At 37.3% G+C, this 15,289-nt stretch overlaps 2 long non-coding RNA genes across 5 annotated transcripts in view; one reads left to right on the plus strand and one right to left on the minus strand.

Moving 5' to 3' along the window:
* The first annotated feature begins 3,830 nt into the window (after positions 1 to 3,830).
* LOC129348933 (uncharacterized) lies at positions 3,831 to 8,050 on the plus strand. 4 transcript variants are annotated; one of them, XR_008601702.1, is made up of 4 exons: positions 4,286 to 4,802; positions 5,782 to 5,882; positions 7,477 to 7,600; positions 7,705 to 7,840. It is a non-coding gene; the product is annotated as an uncharacterized LOC129348933 (long non-coding RNA). The 4 variants fall into 4 exon arrangements; XR_008601701.1 differs by lacking the exon at positions 4,286 to 4,802 and adding an exon at positions 3,831 to 3,933 and having other exon boundaries at positions 5,782 to 7,600; positions 7,705 to 7,839; XR_008601699.1 differs by having other exon boundaries at positions 5,782 to 7,600; positions 7,705 to 7,839.
* The window catches only part of LOC118469743 (uncharacterized), a 21,507-nt gene continuing 13,742 nt past the window's right edge, over positions 7,525 to 15,289 (minus strand). Inside the window, exons 4-5 of the long non-coding RNA XR_008601703.1 lie at positions 14,933 to 15,114; positions 7,525 to 10,531 (exon numbers count right to left, since the gene is read on the minus strand). This is a non-coding gene — a long non-coding RNA (uncharacterized LOC118469743). The remainder of the gene's footprint in view (positions 10,532 to 14,932; positions 15,115 to 15,289) is intronic.

Genomic DNA, 15,289 nt, shown 5'->3' on the forward strand with positions numbered 1-15,289 from the left:
AAAAGCTTTAGTATCTGATGTAACACTATGATACAAAATCAGGTGGGAATGTTATGGCCATACCACACCAATCGGCCACAACATTAACACCAGTGACAGTGGTGTACAACACTGATCATTTTGTTACAGTGCAATTTTATGCAGAAAAACCTTGGGTTCTGGCATTCATGTGGATACTGACACCCGACACTCACTATAACATTGTAGCAGACAAAACGCCACAGCAACACCCACTTCATAGCAATAGCACTCTCAGATGGCTGCAGCCTCCCACAGCAGGATGATGCACCCTGCTACACCTCAAAAACTGCTCAGGAATAGCTGGAGGAACATGACAAAGAGCCCAAAGTGTTGCCGCCAAACTTATCAGATTCAAAACATCTGCGGGACTCACCAGAACAAGCCTGATCCACTGAGGCCCTAACCCACATCCCACAAGGACCCATAGGAGCTGCTGTCATCATGCCAGATGCCAGAGGACACACGAAGAGGTCCTGAGTCCTCACAAGTCAAAGCTGTTTTGGTGGCACAAGTGCTGTTCCACTGCAGGAAATCAAAGCAGGTGCAAGGTGTTGCAAATGCTTACAGGAATGTCCCTGTTCTGTTCTTGGTCCTTTTGAGTGGTTTCTATTGTAGTGTAGGATCCCACAGGGTGGGCCAAATTACTTCAGAGTTTTCCAAAACAAGGACAAATAGCAATTACTGAGCATAACTCTGGTTCTATGAGCATGAACGAATTAGAATAATTTTAAATTGTAGATGGTGATGTTAAAGAGGAGGAGACTGTTACTTGACATGGACATCAAGAGAACAGAAAAAATAGTACTCACCATCCTTGCCGAGTTTAACCAATCACTACTGAGCCCTGGATAGTGGTTTTACTTCACTGCCGCTCACACATTCCATAGTCCGGGTTATGATTTTCTCTCCCAAAAATGGCCTTGAGAGAAGTTTTACAGGTGCAGTTCCAAGTACATAGCTAAAGAACGCTCAGAGGAGTGGTCATCCAATAGTGAAGCCTATTAGAGGGCTAAGCCAGTACTCAGAAAACTAAAGTTACATCCAGTAACTACCATTTTTTTGGCAATACTTTATGCAGAACCATTTCTGTTGTTGTTCCCACACAGATGTATTTTAGCAAATCAACCACCCTCCATTTAAACACACACAACCAAGTAGATCTAACTAATCAGAAAATGTAAAATTTTGTAGCAATTCAGAGATTTGTATTATTGTAATTGAAAAATGAATGTATATTCATTCTTTATATGTATATTGAGTTTATGTAGCATAAGCATTTAGGTTTAGCTTTTAATTTATTTCAAAGCTCTTTTATAGATTCTTGTACAACTAGTTAGGTGTTTATGTAGTTCTCTGAAATTACATTCATCTTGTGAGCCTTATCAACAATGTAATGCAGCATGACTAGCGATTAAGAGTTACATGATAACGCTTGTTGTAAAAATGCATCATCATGGTGTCTTTTTTCATGTCAGTCTTGCTTGCATAAACAAACAATAAGAGTGAGTCACAACAGAAATGACTATTTTGCCAACAGGAAATTCAAGGTAGGCCACCTCCAGGTAGGTGGGTCTCAGTTTGACAACCCATATAAAAATAGTCTGGTTCCACCACTCGGTTGGAACAAGCACAAAGAGTTAGGCCGCCCTAAAATGAACTGCGTGTTCCTGCAGTGGAAAACAGCTTAATCCCAAGCAAGTGGTTTTACTGTTGTGGCTAATCTGAGTATATTGAATGCATATGCACCATCTTTGTCCAATGACTTCTTGTTATGTTGTATTAAAATCTACTGAACACTGCTTTGGCTTTTTCTCATGCTGCAGAGTTTTATATGAATGAATTTCGTGCTGCTCACATCACGGTGGTGACAATCTGACAAAACCACATGCAGTAACTTGTCTCTTCCGCTTGTATTTCCGGGGAAATGTACGTTTACCCAAATTACAGTATATGAAAAAAAGAATACATTTACAGTAACTTTTCTGGTAATACCCTGTGTTTGCTATGAATTCAGCTACTAAAATTAATCGGAAAAACATGAATAATTCAGAAAAAACACATTGAAATAAAATTTGTAAAAAATTTAGAACACTGTGGAACTATTTTTTATTCAATCCACCAACTTCCTGCCTGTTTTCTCCCTTCTTTAGTGTACTCAGTCTGAAATGGACTTGCTGATGTAAAATATGTCACCTAATGTATAAGTAATCCCACTCAGTTTGTGTGTTTACACTGGAGTAAAAACTCGACTGGGTCAAATAAAAGATCACTGCAAAATGCTATCATCTGCCTTTGATATGCCCTACAAGTTGATTACTGCATTTTAAAAAATGACAAAAATGTGTTGCCATGGTCTTGTATATTTTTGAAGCTGTTGAAAATCTGAATATTTTACGAATAGAACATGTAATCATGTGGGTCCGTGTACGGATCTGGTAATTGGATTTTCCGTTCTGAAACGGGTATTGAAAAACAAAAAACGAGTGGTTATTTGTTTTTCGTTTTAAAATACAAAAATTAAAATTGAAATACAAGGCGTTTTTCCTTTTCATGATCAAAAAGGGATATACGATTTTTTTTTAAATGCTTTGATTTTCGTTTTATATTTAGAATGACAAGAAAGTAAAATCAGTAAGAGCCAGAAACGAAAAAGGGTCCGTTTTTTTCATTTTCTGAGACCGGAAGTGGTCATCAGCAAGTGTGGAGCCAAACGACAACAAGATTCTCAGAGGGCGGAGCAAGAGAGCAGTGATTGGTCAGACTGACTGAGAGCCAGACAGCAGTGATTGGTCAGACCATAGATAATATAGAAGACAGCGCGCTAGCGTATCTAGTCTATGTATATCTGTGGTCGGCACGTCTGGTACCATCTCTGGCTGCTGTTGATCTTGTTTTTGGAGTAAAACACGGTAAGAAGATAAATACTTCTAACCAGTAGCGTTGTTTTGTTGTATGTTAAGTCAGCGACTTGTGAAGAGTTGTGTTTTGTCGTGTTTGAGCAGTTGGTCCGGACGCGTTAGCTAGCTAAGCGGCTAAGTTAGCTAGCGGGCTAATTAACACAGGTGGCTAACTTACCTCTGAACACCTGTGTTAGTTGCTGCCGCAGCTGTCCTCATTATTAGAATGACCTTCTCAACCTGTATTGTTCTGCTGTGTATTTTATTTTTTAAAAAGTTATTTTACTTTAAGGTTAACTGAAACCCGTTGAGCTGCACTGAAGTTTAACATTCAGATGGTTTGAATTAAACCGCGCTTAACTTAACATTGCACAACATTACCTCTCTGAATCTCCATAATTTCATTAAATTCCTTCTCTCTTCCACTGCTCAAGTTCAATCCAGTATATAAAGTGACATTAATAATGAATAAACTAACAATCAGCCATTGTATTTATTTATTATTGCATGTATCTGTAGTAAAACATGAGTTGAAACATCCTCCTTTTGGATCTAGAACTGCACAAGCCGTTCATTTTCAGTCACCTGATGAATTAAACTCCCCTTTTTATGTGAGGTTGAAGCAGAAAGGCTGAGTTAACAAAGAAAGTTGTGTATAATTTGCGATACCTGTTATCTCTGACTGAGGCTTTAGTTTTTGTTGAGCTGATTTACACGTAGAAACTTTGTTCAGGAAAATTGCTCAGTCGCTCAGAGGACAGGCTGCTTTTTACACAACCTTGTAAGAGAATGTCTGTCAATGCTTTCAGCAGAATTTAGAAACACAACACTTCTTAAACAGATATTTTGAGGCTGTGAGGTTGAACGTTTGAGAGTATATCAGTGTGTTTGTTTGTGGTCTTTCTGTTTTCTAGGTGGAGGCTGAATTAGTGAGGATGACTCCTGCTACTGTCATCTCTAAGCTCCTCACACATCTTTACCTGCACATGAGGAAGATCACTCCTGTAGAATGCAGGTATGTTTGTCATTATTATAAAAAGGTGTTGCCTGGTGACCTGTCAGAAACCCATTATACAGAGTCAGCCAAAATAATGTTTACACACATCAGGAAAAGAAAAACTTGCATAAATATTTCAATACCAAATTTATTCAGACATCACGAGATTAATAAAAGTTATCTTTGGCCTCTACAATTACAAGAGGTGCTCAAAGTGGTGGCCACTGGCTTCCAGACATTTCTGTTGTGTTGTAGATGTCACTTGTTGATGCTCCATTCATGAGGGTAGCACCATCTGTTAGGAAAACGTCGTACAACAGGACACAGAGTTATCGTGATTTGACCAAACTTAGAAAGGATTCTGTATGTATAGAAGTACTTATACAAATGAAATATTTATAAAAGTTTTTTCTTTTCCTGATGTGTGTACATTATTTTGGCTGACTCTGAACTTAATGAGAACAAAACTGTCATTTAATTGTTGCTCTGAAAGCTTCTTTAGTGAAAACCAGCTGGTGTTCTGCTTTGAAACAAACTGCTGTTGAGGTCTGTGTTTTTAGGTTTAACCCCACAGTTTCTGAATGAACTGATAGTTTGTTTTTTTTCCTGATCAATGTGGATGTTATAATTGATGGTAACATTTACTGATCATATAATCAGCATGACAATATAACAGTATAACATTCTGACCACCTGACTAATACTGTGTTGGTCCCTTTATGCTGCTAAAACTCCTCTGACCCAGTGGTTCATCAGAACCTCTGGAGATGTCCTGTGGATTCTGTGGATCCTGTGGGTTGCAGGGTGGGTCCTACCTAGACCAGGCTGATCCTGGACCATCCCACAGATGCTCAATCAGATCTGGATGTGGGGAGTGTGGAACCCAGGTGAACAGCTTAGCTCTGTCGTGTTCCTCAGACCACTCCTGAGCAGTTTTAATTTGTCCTGCTGAGGGAGGCAGCTGGCATCAAGGACTGCTGTTGCCATGGAGACTAGGGGGTTGTTTGTCCTGCAGTGTTTAGGTGGTGGTACATGTCAAACATCCACATGAACGTCAAGGTTTCCCAGCAGAACGTTGCATTAGAACAAGATGATGGATGTTGTTCTCTTCAGCTGTCAGTGGTCAGAATGTTGTGGCTGATTGGTGGATCTGTCTGTCTTTACTCTGAAATCCAGAGTTATACAAAAGTGTAGTATGTGTGCAGTGCAGAAGAGATTTACTTTATTGTATGCATTTTTAATTTTTTTTAAGGGAGAGCATTTTTTTTAATCCACCTGATGAAGACCTAATCTTTCCCTTCAAAGGATAGTTAATAATTACCATGGCTTCCATAATGGTCCCATCAGAGAAAATCATATCCATATACAGAATTTTATTAATTCCAGGGCTGGTTCAGTAAAGATTATAATAATAACTACATCAGATAATTCTTTGTCGCAGTTGGAATTTTGCAGCCTGAGAGATGGTTGAGAAGGTTTGCAGTTCTTGTTTTAGCAATATGTTATAATAGAAGATCTTTATTGTCATTGTACATGAAATTATCTGCAAACCAGCAAAGTGCATCAGTCTGAGGTATCTAAAAATATGTAAGTAAAGAAAAATGCTTCTAAAACCAGTAATAAACAGAATATTTTGAGGGAATATTCTAAAAAGGAAAGAAAAGCTCCATTCTCACTCCTCTCAGGATAAACTGTCATTAAAATTGACTTTAAATTTAGCTTCAACATGAGATAAAAACATTTACTTTCATTACTGATATTGTCAAGTTTTAATAAAGTTCATGCTACTTTTATAAAATGATGAAAGTGAATAAATTGTATTTCTGTGATCTGTGTTTGATTTCTGTCTTTTCTCCTGTCATCCAGATGTTCAGAGGGAGATGATGCCACATCTGGTCCAGCCGATGGAAGGTCTTGAAGTTCTCTGACTGGCCTCGACTGAAGATGGTCGTCTCACTGGATTTAAGGTTCAGATGCTCAGTAACAAACTCCACCAATGTGGCAACAGGGAAGCTTTAGGTTAATTAAATGTTGCTATGAAGGTTTCGCTGTTTTTCTTTGTGAATGCAATGTGCTCCAACTGAAACTTGAATTAGAACTTCGAAGTAAATCCTTCCATCTGAAAGGATTTAGTTGCATTAATAACCTCATAACATTCTAATTTTTATTCCAGTGTTGGTTGGAAATAGAATCTCTGTATTGATTCAGATAAAAACTGAACTTCACAGCATGTTGAAGCAAAACGACTAGATGAAAACTGTGATGGTGTTGGATTGTCAGACTGTAATGTTGCAGCTCAAAGCAGCTTTTCTAGCTCAGTTCATTCTGACATTCAGCTATGAATCAACACAGCAGATGGTGATCCATGCTGTGGAAGTCTCACATCTCCTGATTTAATGGAGCTGCTTTGCACTTTTTACACTGTTTATTCACCAACACTTTATTTAATAAAAGTCCCATCTAGTTTTTATGAGGAATGTGATGTTTTAATTTCTCTGTGAATAACTGCAGTCTAATGCAACAGCTGGAGTTGTAACATCTGTCCTGATATTGATCATGAAGTATTGATCAGAATACTTATGGTCAGCAGTCATCCCTGAAGTTTTACATTAAAATCTTTACTTGTGTTGTGAACTTTGGTAAGAAGCAGAAATGTTAGCGTTGCCATGGATACATGAGTGTTAAATTCTGTCCATGTTTCCATTTTGGGAAATTCAGTCCAGTTCCAGAATGTGGAGGAATTTAGTCTCACAATCACAGACAACAAATATTCGGGTTATTGTTGTTTATCAGCACAATACAAAAAGATTAATGTTAGAAATATTCCAGTTAAGACTCTAGAATATCATGATTTATATAAATTCACCTCAATAATATGAATGTTCAGGTTAAGATTGTACAGTGATATTTATTATGTAAGTTTAGCTGATTAAAGTTTATGACTGCACTAAAATATTATTTAAATTGACATCATTATTATAATATTTAGGGTCAGACCCTACAGTATTGAGATTAAGAAATCAAATATTCTATAAAATGTAAATACACTGAACTCATTTGGATCTATTTAAGTGAGACTCTACAATATTATTTGACACAAATCTATCTAAATCAAAATTTTAATAATTTTCATGCCAAACATTTACTGGACTGATTTAAATATTAAAATCACTCCTTTCTAATCCTCTGCTGTACGTTCAAACCTGAGGCCTTAAATAGAAACACACAAGTATCTGTTTGAAGGAACTTCTGCAGAGTCCTGGTTCCAGAACATGATGATAGAATTATAGACAAACTTTAACAAAAGCTGCCTGAGAGTTTACAGGTTTTTATGTTGGATTTCTTCAATAATTTAATGAGTTATCAGCAATAATCAAGTGTTCATTTGATGAACTTCATTTCCTAAAACATCCAGAATTGGAGCTCATATCTTTGGCAGCTGTAAAGTTTCTGCTCCTTCAAAGTTCACAACACAATGAATTAATTCCTAAAACGCTCTCAATGCTGGAGAGCGTTTGTGATGCTGAAGCAGTGATCAGTTTTTCTGTTTCTTCTCTGGAGATGCACAATGAGGGACGTCTGCAGAGACTGAGAAAGAGTCTCACCACATCCTGACATGAGGAAAAAGACTTTATTGAAGACTACAATGAGAAAAACTATCAGACAGCAGACGGCTGCATTCAAGGTGGACTCTGAACATTTGATCTGGAACAGGAATTCAATAACGGCAGCATGAGCTTCATTTCAGTCTGTAGCTGCTGAATTCATGGATGAATCATCTGGCACGAGAGAGGAAGACCATCAAACATCCACGTCAGCTGATGGAGGTCCAAGAGTCTCACCGAACAACCAACCTACAGAGTGAAGACCTCAAATCTGATTGGACGGCCTCCTATTCAGCCACATGTGTCAACAAATGCCTCTAAGTTGATTTGTTTTCTAAAATAAATCTAGTTTGAGTCCTAATCAATGCCTGTGTGTTTGCTTCTTTACACCGCTGTTAACAGTTTAGGCTGTTAGATTGTTCCAGATAAGACAAGTATAAGATTCTTCAGAGCCGTTCTACCACGAGCCTGACAGGAAGAACTCCAACAGCTACTGAATGTTCCTGTGGTCCCCTCAAGGCTACAAGAGGAGCCCTACGAGGACGAGCCGGTCCACCTGATGGCGGCCAGTCACTGCGGTTCAAAGCCAACACCGACTACGTGGACTTCTACTGGACCACACGGAGGCCTTCAAACAGGACCAACAAGTTCAGCGACTCCCCGACTCGTGGGTCTGAGGACGCCGCCAAGCCTCGGCCCAGCTGGCCTCCTGTCTGTGGGTGTTTGAGTGCTGAGAGGTTTGTGGATGTAAGTGAACGTGTCTGTGTTGAAACAGCAGCTTTGGACTCAGTAACGCTGGGAAAAACCAAGAGCTCCTTTATTTGTGACTTCCACTAAAAAAAACTGCTGAAAATAAGTTTGCCAGGGTTCTGACCAATGTTCCCTGTAATTTTTCATGAGTCTGAGCAAACACACAAACTCCCTGAGCGTCCCTTGAACCACTGTGAGCAACATCAGACGTGTGCACTGTGGTCACACCAGCATCACATCCATTCAAGTTACATGGTTCATTAAAAGAATCAAATTACAGCATTTACATTTCTGTTAAAACACTCTGTCAACAGGAGCCAGTTGAAGGCTGCAGTGATTTTAGTGACACTACAATGTATAAGAGTGAAGTTATTGAATATTTGTCTCTCTTTACTGTTGCAGTGGTTTTGCAAATTGCAGATGGACCCTGTTCACTCCATAGACACCAATGTTATTCCTGTAGCTTGAAAGACAGCTACTTTTGATAAAACTGGGCTTGTAGCACATTGTCTGCCTTGCAACAATGGGAAAGAGGCACCGTTTATGTTTTGACAACCTGTATCTAATGAGTTATTGATGCTGGAAGTCCGAATCTGTGAATATCTTTCCAACTTTACTGAACTTGGGGCCACTACCACCTAAGGAGTGATATATTTAATTTTGAAAAAAGCATTTAGCCATACTTAAAGCTTTAAGTGCTTTATTAAGACGGAACTAAAAATTTTGTATTGTTTTATTATCACAGGTTCTGTCTGAAAAGAGGTGGCATCATTTTAAACAGTGAAATCAAACTAACAAAATGTAATGACCAACCAGTGAGCAATACTGGATTCTGCAAAAACATAACAACTTTTTAAAAAAAATCTAAATCTTATCGTTACACAGTTAATGTATTAACTTATTTATGTGTGTATGCATGTATTTATTGATTTATTTAGTACTGTTAACATATCAGAGTTCTGAGTGAGTTTTTCTTAAGATAGGCAAAGGCCATTTATTGATTACATATAGGCTCTTAAATGTTTATTAAAAACTAAAAAGCATTTAAAAAAAAAAACAACTTAGGCATTTATTGAGTCACTAAAATACTGTAGAGTACAGACCACATCAGCATGATTATAAGCATCCTCTGGTAAATTAACAACCAGATACTGATGTCTCTCACCATATGGACTTCAGGAGATGACTGGGGGATGATAAACTGTGACCTACTGGTTGGGTTCTCTCTGTTCTCATGTTTCTTACATGTTTGTCCCCTGACAGCCGGGTCCTAATGTTTTTTGAGCAACACACCATACTATGACGTTTTTACAATGATGGTTCTACTATGGAACCAGTTTGACATGTTCAGGTGTTCTTTGTGTGAAAACTCAGAGATTTCAGGTATCAGAAGGTGGTTTTCAACTTTATTAACTTTCTGCTTCAACTTTAAATTAAATTTCCTTCACTAAGCCAGCCCTCTGGACTTCCAGTAAGCTGTGTTCCTATTGGCTGTCCAGGTGGCTGCTTGGTGTTATCAGGAACACCTGAGCAGCTCAGTGTCTTCCTGCTTTATTTAGCTGCAGACAAACATTTCCTCTGCTTCTCTTCACCACAGAACTGGGTTTAGCTCCATTGCTTTAGTTTGTTCTTTAGGCATTGGCTTGCAGCTTCCAGCAGTAAAATAGGCTTTAATGTGTTTCTTGGTTTGTTTTAGGGCTTTGTACCGGATAGTTGTCTTGGTAAATGTGGTTCTTTAGCCACAGTTAGGACATGGTGCTAATGTGTGCAGTGATTAGTGGATTTGGTGCAGCTGAGTTGTGTCTTTATCTTGGCTATAGTGAGTCTTTAGAGGTTTTTGGTCAGACACATTCTGTGTTCTTGTTTGAGAACCGATGTTGATTGTCCAGAAGGTAAGAGTTCCTGTCCTGATTCTCTGTTCTCAGAGGTTCTCTGGTAGGTTGCAGGAGACTTTAACATTTGGGTTGTACTAGTTTGGTTTTTGTATGGTTTCATTTGGACGACTATCTTGAGGCCCCTCCATGTGGTTTAGTGAGGTTTTCTGGAACAGTTCTACAAAGCAACCTGCAGCAGAAGAGACTTTGAGAGTTTTTAGGAAGTTCTGGAGACCAGACTTTAGAGCAGCAGAAACATTTATCAGCAGTTTGAGCAGGAGAAGGTGATCTTCAGAGTAGAAATGAGACAGAAACCTTCTTGACCCGTGTGGTGAGGTCCTGTACCAAGAGTTTGAGCAGGTTGTGAAGAGTCTGTACTTCTTTGGTCTGAAAGCACAAGAAGAATCAACTCATTAAAGGAGAAAACAGGAGATATTGTTGGTTCTTCTGTCACTCTGCAGTTTCCTTAGACTGAATATCAAGTTTATGTTTTAAATGATTTCCCATGTGAGCCCAAGAAGACTTCAATAAACTCCCTCCATCCCCTGGACACAACATATTTTATTACCATGTTAAATCTTTTTTTTTTTTTTTTTTTTTTTTTAATGTTTTTGAGTTTTAATCATAGTTTTAGCATAGTTTTTTTTTCTCTTTGCTTGTTTAGTTTTGTCATCTGTGTAAAAGGTGCTAAACAAATAAAGTTGAATTGATAAACTGAATAATTGACTAACTAATGATTGTGACAACAGAAGTATTTTCATTGTGATTTAAGAGTTTATTTAATTTTTAAGGTTGGGGTTAAAATCTTGACAGAAAAAGAAGATTAAAGAAATAAACTACATTTAAAAAAGCAAATCAAAGGGGAAAAAATTTAATACCATAAAACTTTTAAAAAGGTTTATTATTAAAAAGCATTTTTTGGATGATTTTAAACAATTTTGTTTAATTTCATAATTACATGTAATGTATCTTGTTTAATTATCTAATTCAATATTTTGTCTGTTTAATATAGTTAAACATTAAATACAATTAAATTCTATTAAACAGACAAAATATTGAATTAGATAATTAAACAAGATACAATACATGTAATTATGAAATTAAACAAAATTTAATGTTTTTTTTCTTTCCCAAAATTTAATTTTTTGATTAAATCTTGAAGTTTTTTCTTTTTAAATATTTCACCACTTTTTAATGTTTAATTTTCTTTTTAAATGCTTCATTGTATTTTCTGTTTAATTCCTATTTGAAGTTTTATTGTCTTTAAGATGTAATTTTCTAATTAAACATTTATTTTTTTAATTAAATATTTTGTATTTTTTTAAATGTTTAATATTCTTCTTGTTTAATTGTATTTTTTGAATGTTTAATTATCGAAAATATTTTATCTGTAATTTTGAACATTTGTATTTGAAAAATTCTGTTTAATTTCATAGCTACATGTATTGTATCTTGTTGAATTATCTAATTCAATATTTCGTCTGATTAATATAGTTAAACATTAAATACAATTAAATTCTATTAAACAGACAAAATATTGAGTTAGATAATTCAACAAGATACAATACATGTAACTATTAAATTAAACAGAATTTTTCAAATACAAATATTCAAAATCGTCACAAGTTTTAAGGCTTCTGTTAACCAGAAAGTTCAAACTAACAGAGAAGTACTGAGAAACTTTTAAAATTTCAGTCCTCAGACTGTCTGAAGGTTCAAATGAACAGAGAAGTACTGAGAAACTTTTAAAACTTCAGTCCTCAGACTGTCTGATGGTTCAAACTAACAGAGAACTACTCAAGAACTTCTAAGATTTCAGTCCTCAGACTGTCTAAAGGTTCAAACTAACAGAGAAGTACTGAGAAACTTTTAAGATTTCAGTCCTCAGAGTGTCTGAAGGTTCAAACTAACAGAGAACAACTCAAGAACTTCTAGAATTTCAGTCCTCCGACTGTCTGAAGGTTCAAACTAACAGAGAACTACTCAAGAACTTCTAAGATTTCAGTCCTTGGACTGTCTGAAGGTTCAATCTAACAGAGAACTACTGTGGGACTTAGAAAATTTCAGCCCTCAGACTGTGTGAAAGCTCAGGTCCTGAGGACTCGGGAGGTGTGGAGGCTTTGGAAAGTCTTGGAAGTGAGGGTTCCACCCTCCAGTACAAAGGCTGAAGCCCAACCTCCTGAGAAAAACGGTCTCGCCGAGACCCGAGTTAAAAAAAAACTCGAAAACGACAAAAAATAGATGATAAATGCGCAAAAAAAAGAAGAATTAGTATCTGAGCGAATAGCTCAGGGGGATAAGAGGATAGACTACCAAGCGGAGGGTCGCAGGTTCAAGACCCACCACCGGCAGTTTTCTTTCTTTGTCTTTGTCAGGATTTTGAGAAAATTTAAGAAGTGTCTGGTCTTGAACCAGCGACCTGCAGCTCCATAGGCAAATCCTTAACTCACTGAGCTACAGATCAGATGAAAAGAAATAAATTCGTCGTCCCTTTGACATCGTAGTTCGTGAAGTGACCACATGGGCAGGGCCAAGGCGGAGTCTGGGTGGAGTCAGGGCGGAGAGTAGGCGGGGAGGTGGGTGGCGGCCTCCCCCCTCTACTCCCCCACCACCCACCACACCTTCCCCCACCCGACGAGTTCTTCGAGTCTCCACGAGTTCTTCGAGTCTCCACAGATTTTCCCGAGTTTCTGGAGTTTCCAGGTCGGAGGCAGAACAAGTTGTCATGAAGAGGTGTTGAAGTCGGCCAGGATGGACTGACTTTTTACAGCAACTAGAAGGACGACGACTAGAAGAGCAGGTCTTTAACCACCATCCATAAAATCCATGGAGTCGCTCCAGAGAAATGAAGGAGGGTCAACTTTTATCAACCTCCATCCAGATGTTCAACTTCATATCTTTACTTGGAGATTTTTAGCACCACAAACCTTTAGTATCACACTTTATTATCATTTATTAGGACTTTAATGGAATCCACCAGCAGATTTAGTTTTTGTTGAGAAACTTTATTCTTGTCGTCGTGGGACTGCAGTATTTAAAACTGTTCCTTCTATTTGACCTCATGTTTATTAGTTTTAGTGGAGAAAGTTATTTTAGTTGTCGATTAGTCTCTTAAAAAACAAATAATAAATTGGATTAGTCAAGAGGTTTAAATTTCTTACATTGTCATATTTTAAATATGACAAAAAATATAAAAATAAAGCGTCTTGAGACAATTTGACCTGTATTTGGCGTTATATAAATAAAATTGAATTAAAATTGTATGTATCTTGTAATATTGGAGTAATTCAGCCATATATGTTGGAAAACACATTTTCTTTGACCATTAATCTGTTGATTGTTTCCTCCAGTAATTCATTTCTTGTTTTGGCTTAAAAAATGTCAAACCCAAATATATTTAGTTTACTGTCATAAAAACCAAAAAGATTTACATTCATGATGCAGGAATCAGGCAGTTTTTCACTTTTTATCTTAGTTTAGTCAGAAAGATAGTTAATAATGTGTGAATTGTTGCAGTTTGTGAGCCGTAAAAAGTTTTAATCTTTGGGGCCAAGTGTCAAAAACACTTAGAAACAAACATCAGCAAAGTACTCAAAGATTTGAACATCATTTGCATGACAAGGTCAAATTGAAGGACATTTATTTCCAACGTAAATGTGTGACATTCATCCTCTGGAGCTTTCTCTTCACATCGTCTTCCACCTGGACTGGTTTGGTCGGGAGCATGTGCAACAAACATTTGAAAAACTGCACTTTAACATCAATGAATGACACTGAAGTTTAATCTCTACATAAATGAGACTGAGTCTGGATGTGTTGCTCTTTCATTAACTCCTAAGTTTAGGGAAAGTTAAAACAAAAGAAGACAGTTCAGATAAGAATTGAGAATGAGCTTATTTTCTAACAAACATCTCAGACTTTCTGAGCTTCAACAAATCTAGCAAGATATTTTAACAACAAGCAACTCAAGAGATCCAGAAACTGGAGAGAGTTAGCTTTAGCTGAGCCAAAGAACATGTGGGACGCTAACCTAGCAAACATTTCAGACTTTTCTCTGTGAATTCTGAGAAATAATTTACTATTTAATGACAGAGCTACATATCTTAACCCAGTCTCATTAAAACAGACTCTAATTCAGTGTCATCCATCCATATTAAAGTGCAGTTACCCAAAATGTTTGTTGCATGAGCTCCAACAAAACCTGTCCAGGTAGAAGGCCACTTTGACAAACAGGAAGTGGACGATTCCAAGCAGATTTATAGAAGGGGGAACCGGACTGTACTAAGTGTGGTCGAGTATAAAGGGGTGTTTTGTGGGTTTTTAAGGCTGATAATGATTATTAGTGAGACATCTGGAGTATATTCATTTGGATATTCATTTGCAGTAAATGAAAGTATTTAAAATCTTGGAGTTAAACTTACAAGAACACAAACTTTAACAGAAAACTTTGCTGATACGTTTTTGTTTTGTTTACAGATGTTAAGTTAAAGGAGTTTTATTCGTGACGTATAACCAATCAAATCACTCCAGAAGACAGAGCGACCACAGGTAGATTAAGGTTCAGAGCCAAAGTAGCGCCATTTTTAAATGTATTTATTACCATAAATCAGTTAAAAAAAAAAAACAATACTGATAATCAGAAAATCACTCAGCCCACAATTACTACAATTCTACAATGTATGTCTCTTTCCTTTGACTTGTTATTTGTACAATATACGATGTATATGATGCCGTTTTTTCATACCAAAGGCTATACTATGATGTTTTCTAAGAGACATACGATGCTACCTGCATGCCTTCGTCCACCCGGCCTTCGTTGACTCGTCCCGCCTGCCGTCTCTGGAGCTGAAGCTGGATTGGAACAGGCCAAAGTACAGTCCAATCACGATGCCAGCTGCCTCTCAAAAGGCTCCTTCATCTGGCAGGTGGCAGCACTTCTTCTGAGGGGAAGCTGAGCTGGCCCGGCAGAACTTTGGAGATGTGTTCCAGTGGTTGGTGGATGTGTAGGGAGATAGAGAGATAAGATAAGATAAGATAAAGTTCTTTATTTCTCCCCACTCCAGGGGAAATTTACATTGTTACAGCAGTTTTATTTACAATATATACAAGGGTGGCAAAATTTTTAACAGAAAAAATAAAAATAAA

This window comes from Amphiprion ocellaris, chromosome 5 (assembly GCF_022539595.1).
Source record: "Amphiprion ocellaris isolate individual 3 ecotype Okinawa chromosome 5, ASM2253959v1, whole genome shotgun sequence".
Lineage (NCBI taxonomy): Eukaryota > Metazoa > Chordata > Actinopteri > Pomacentridae > Amphiprion > Amphiprion ocellaris.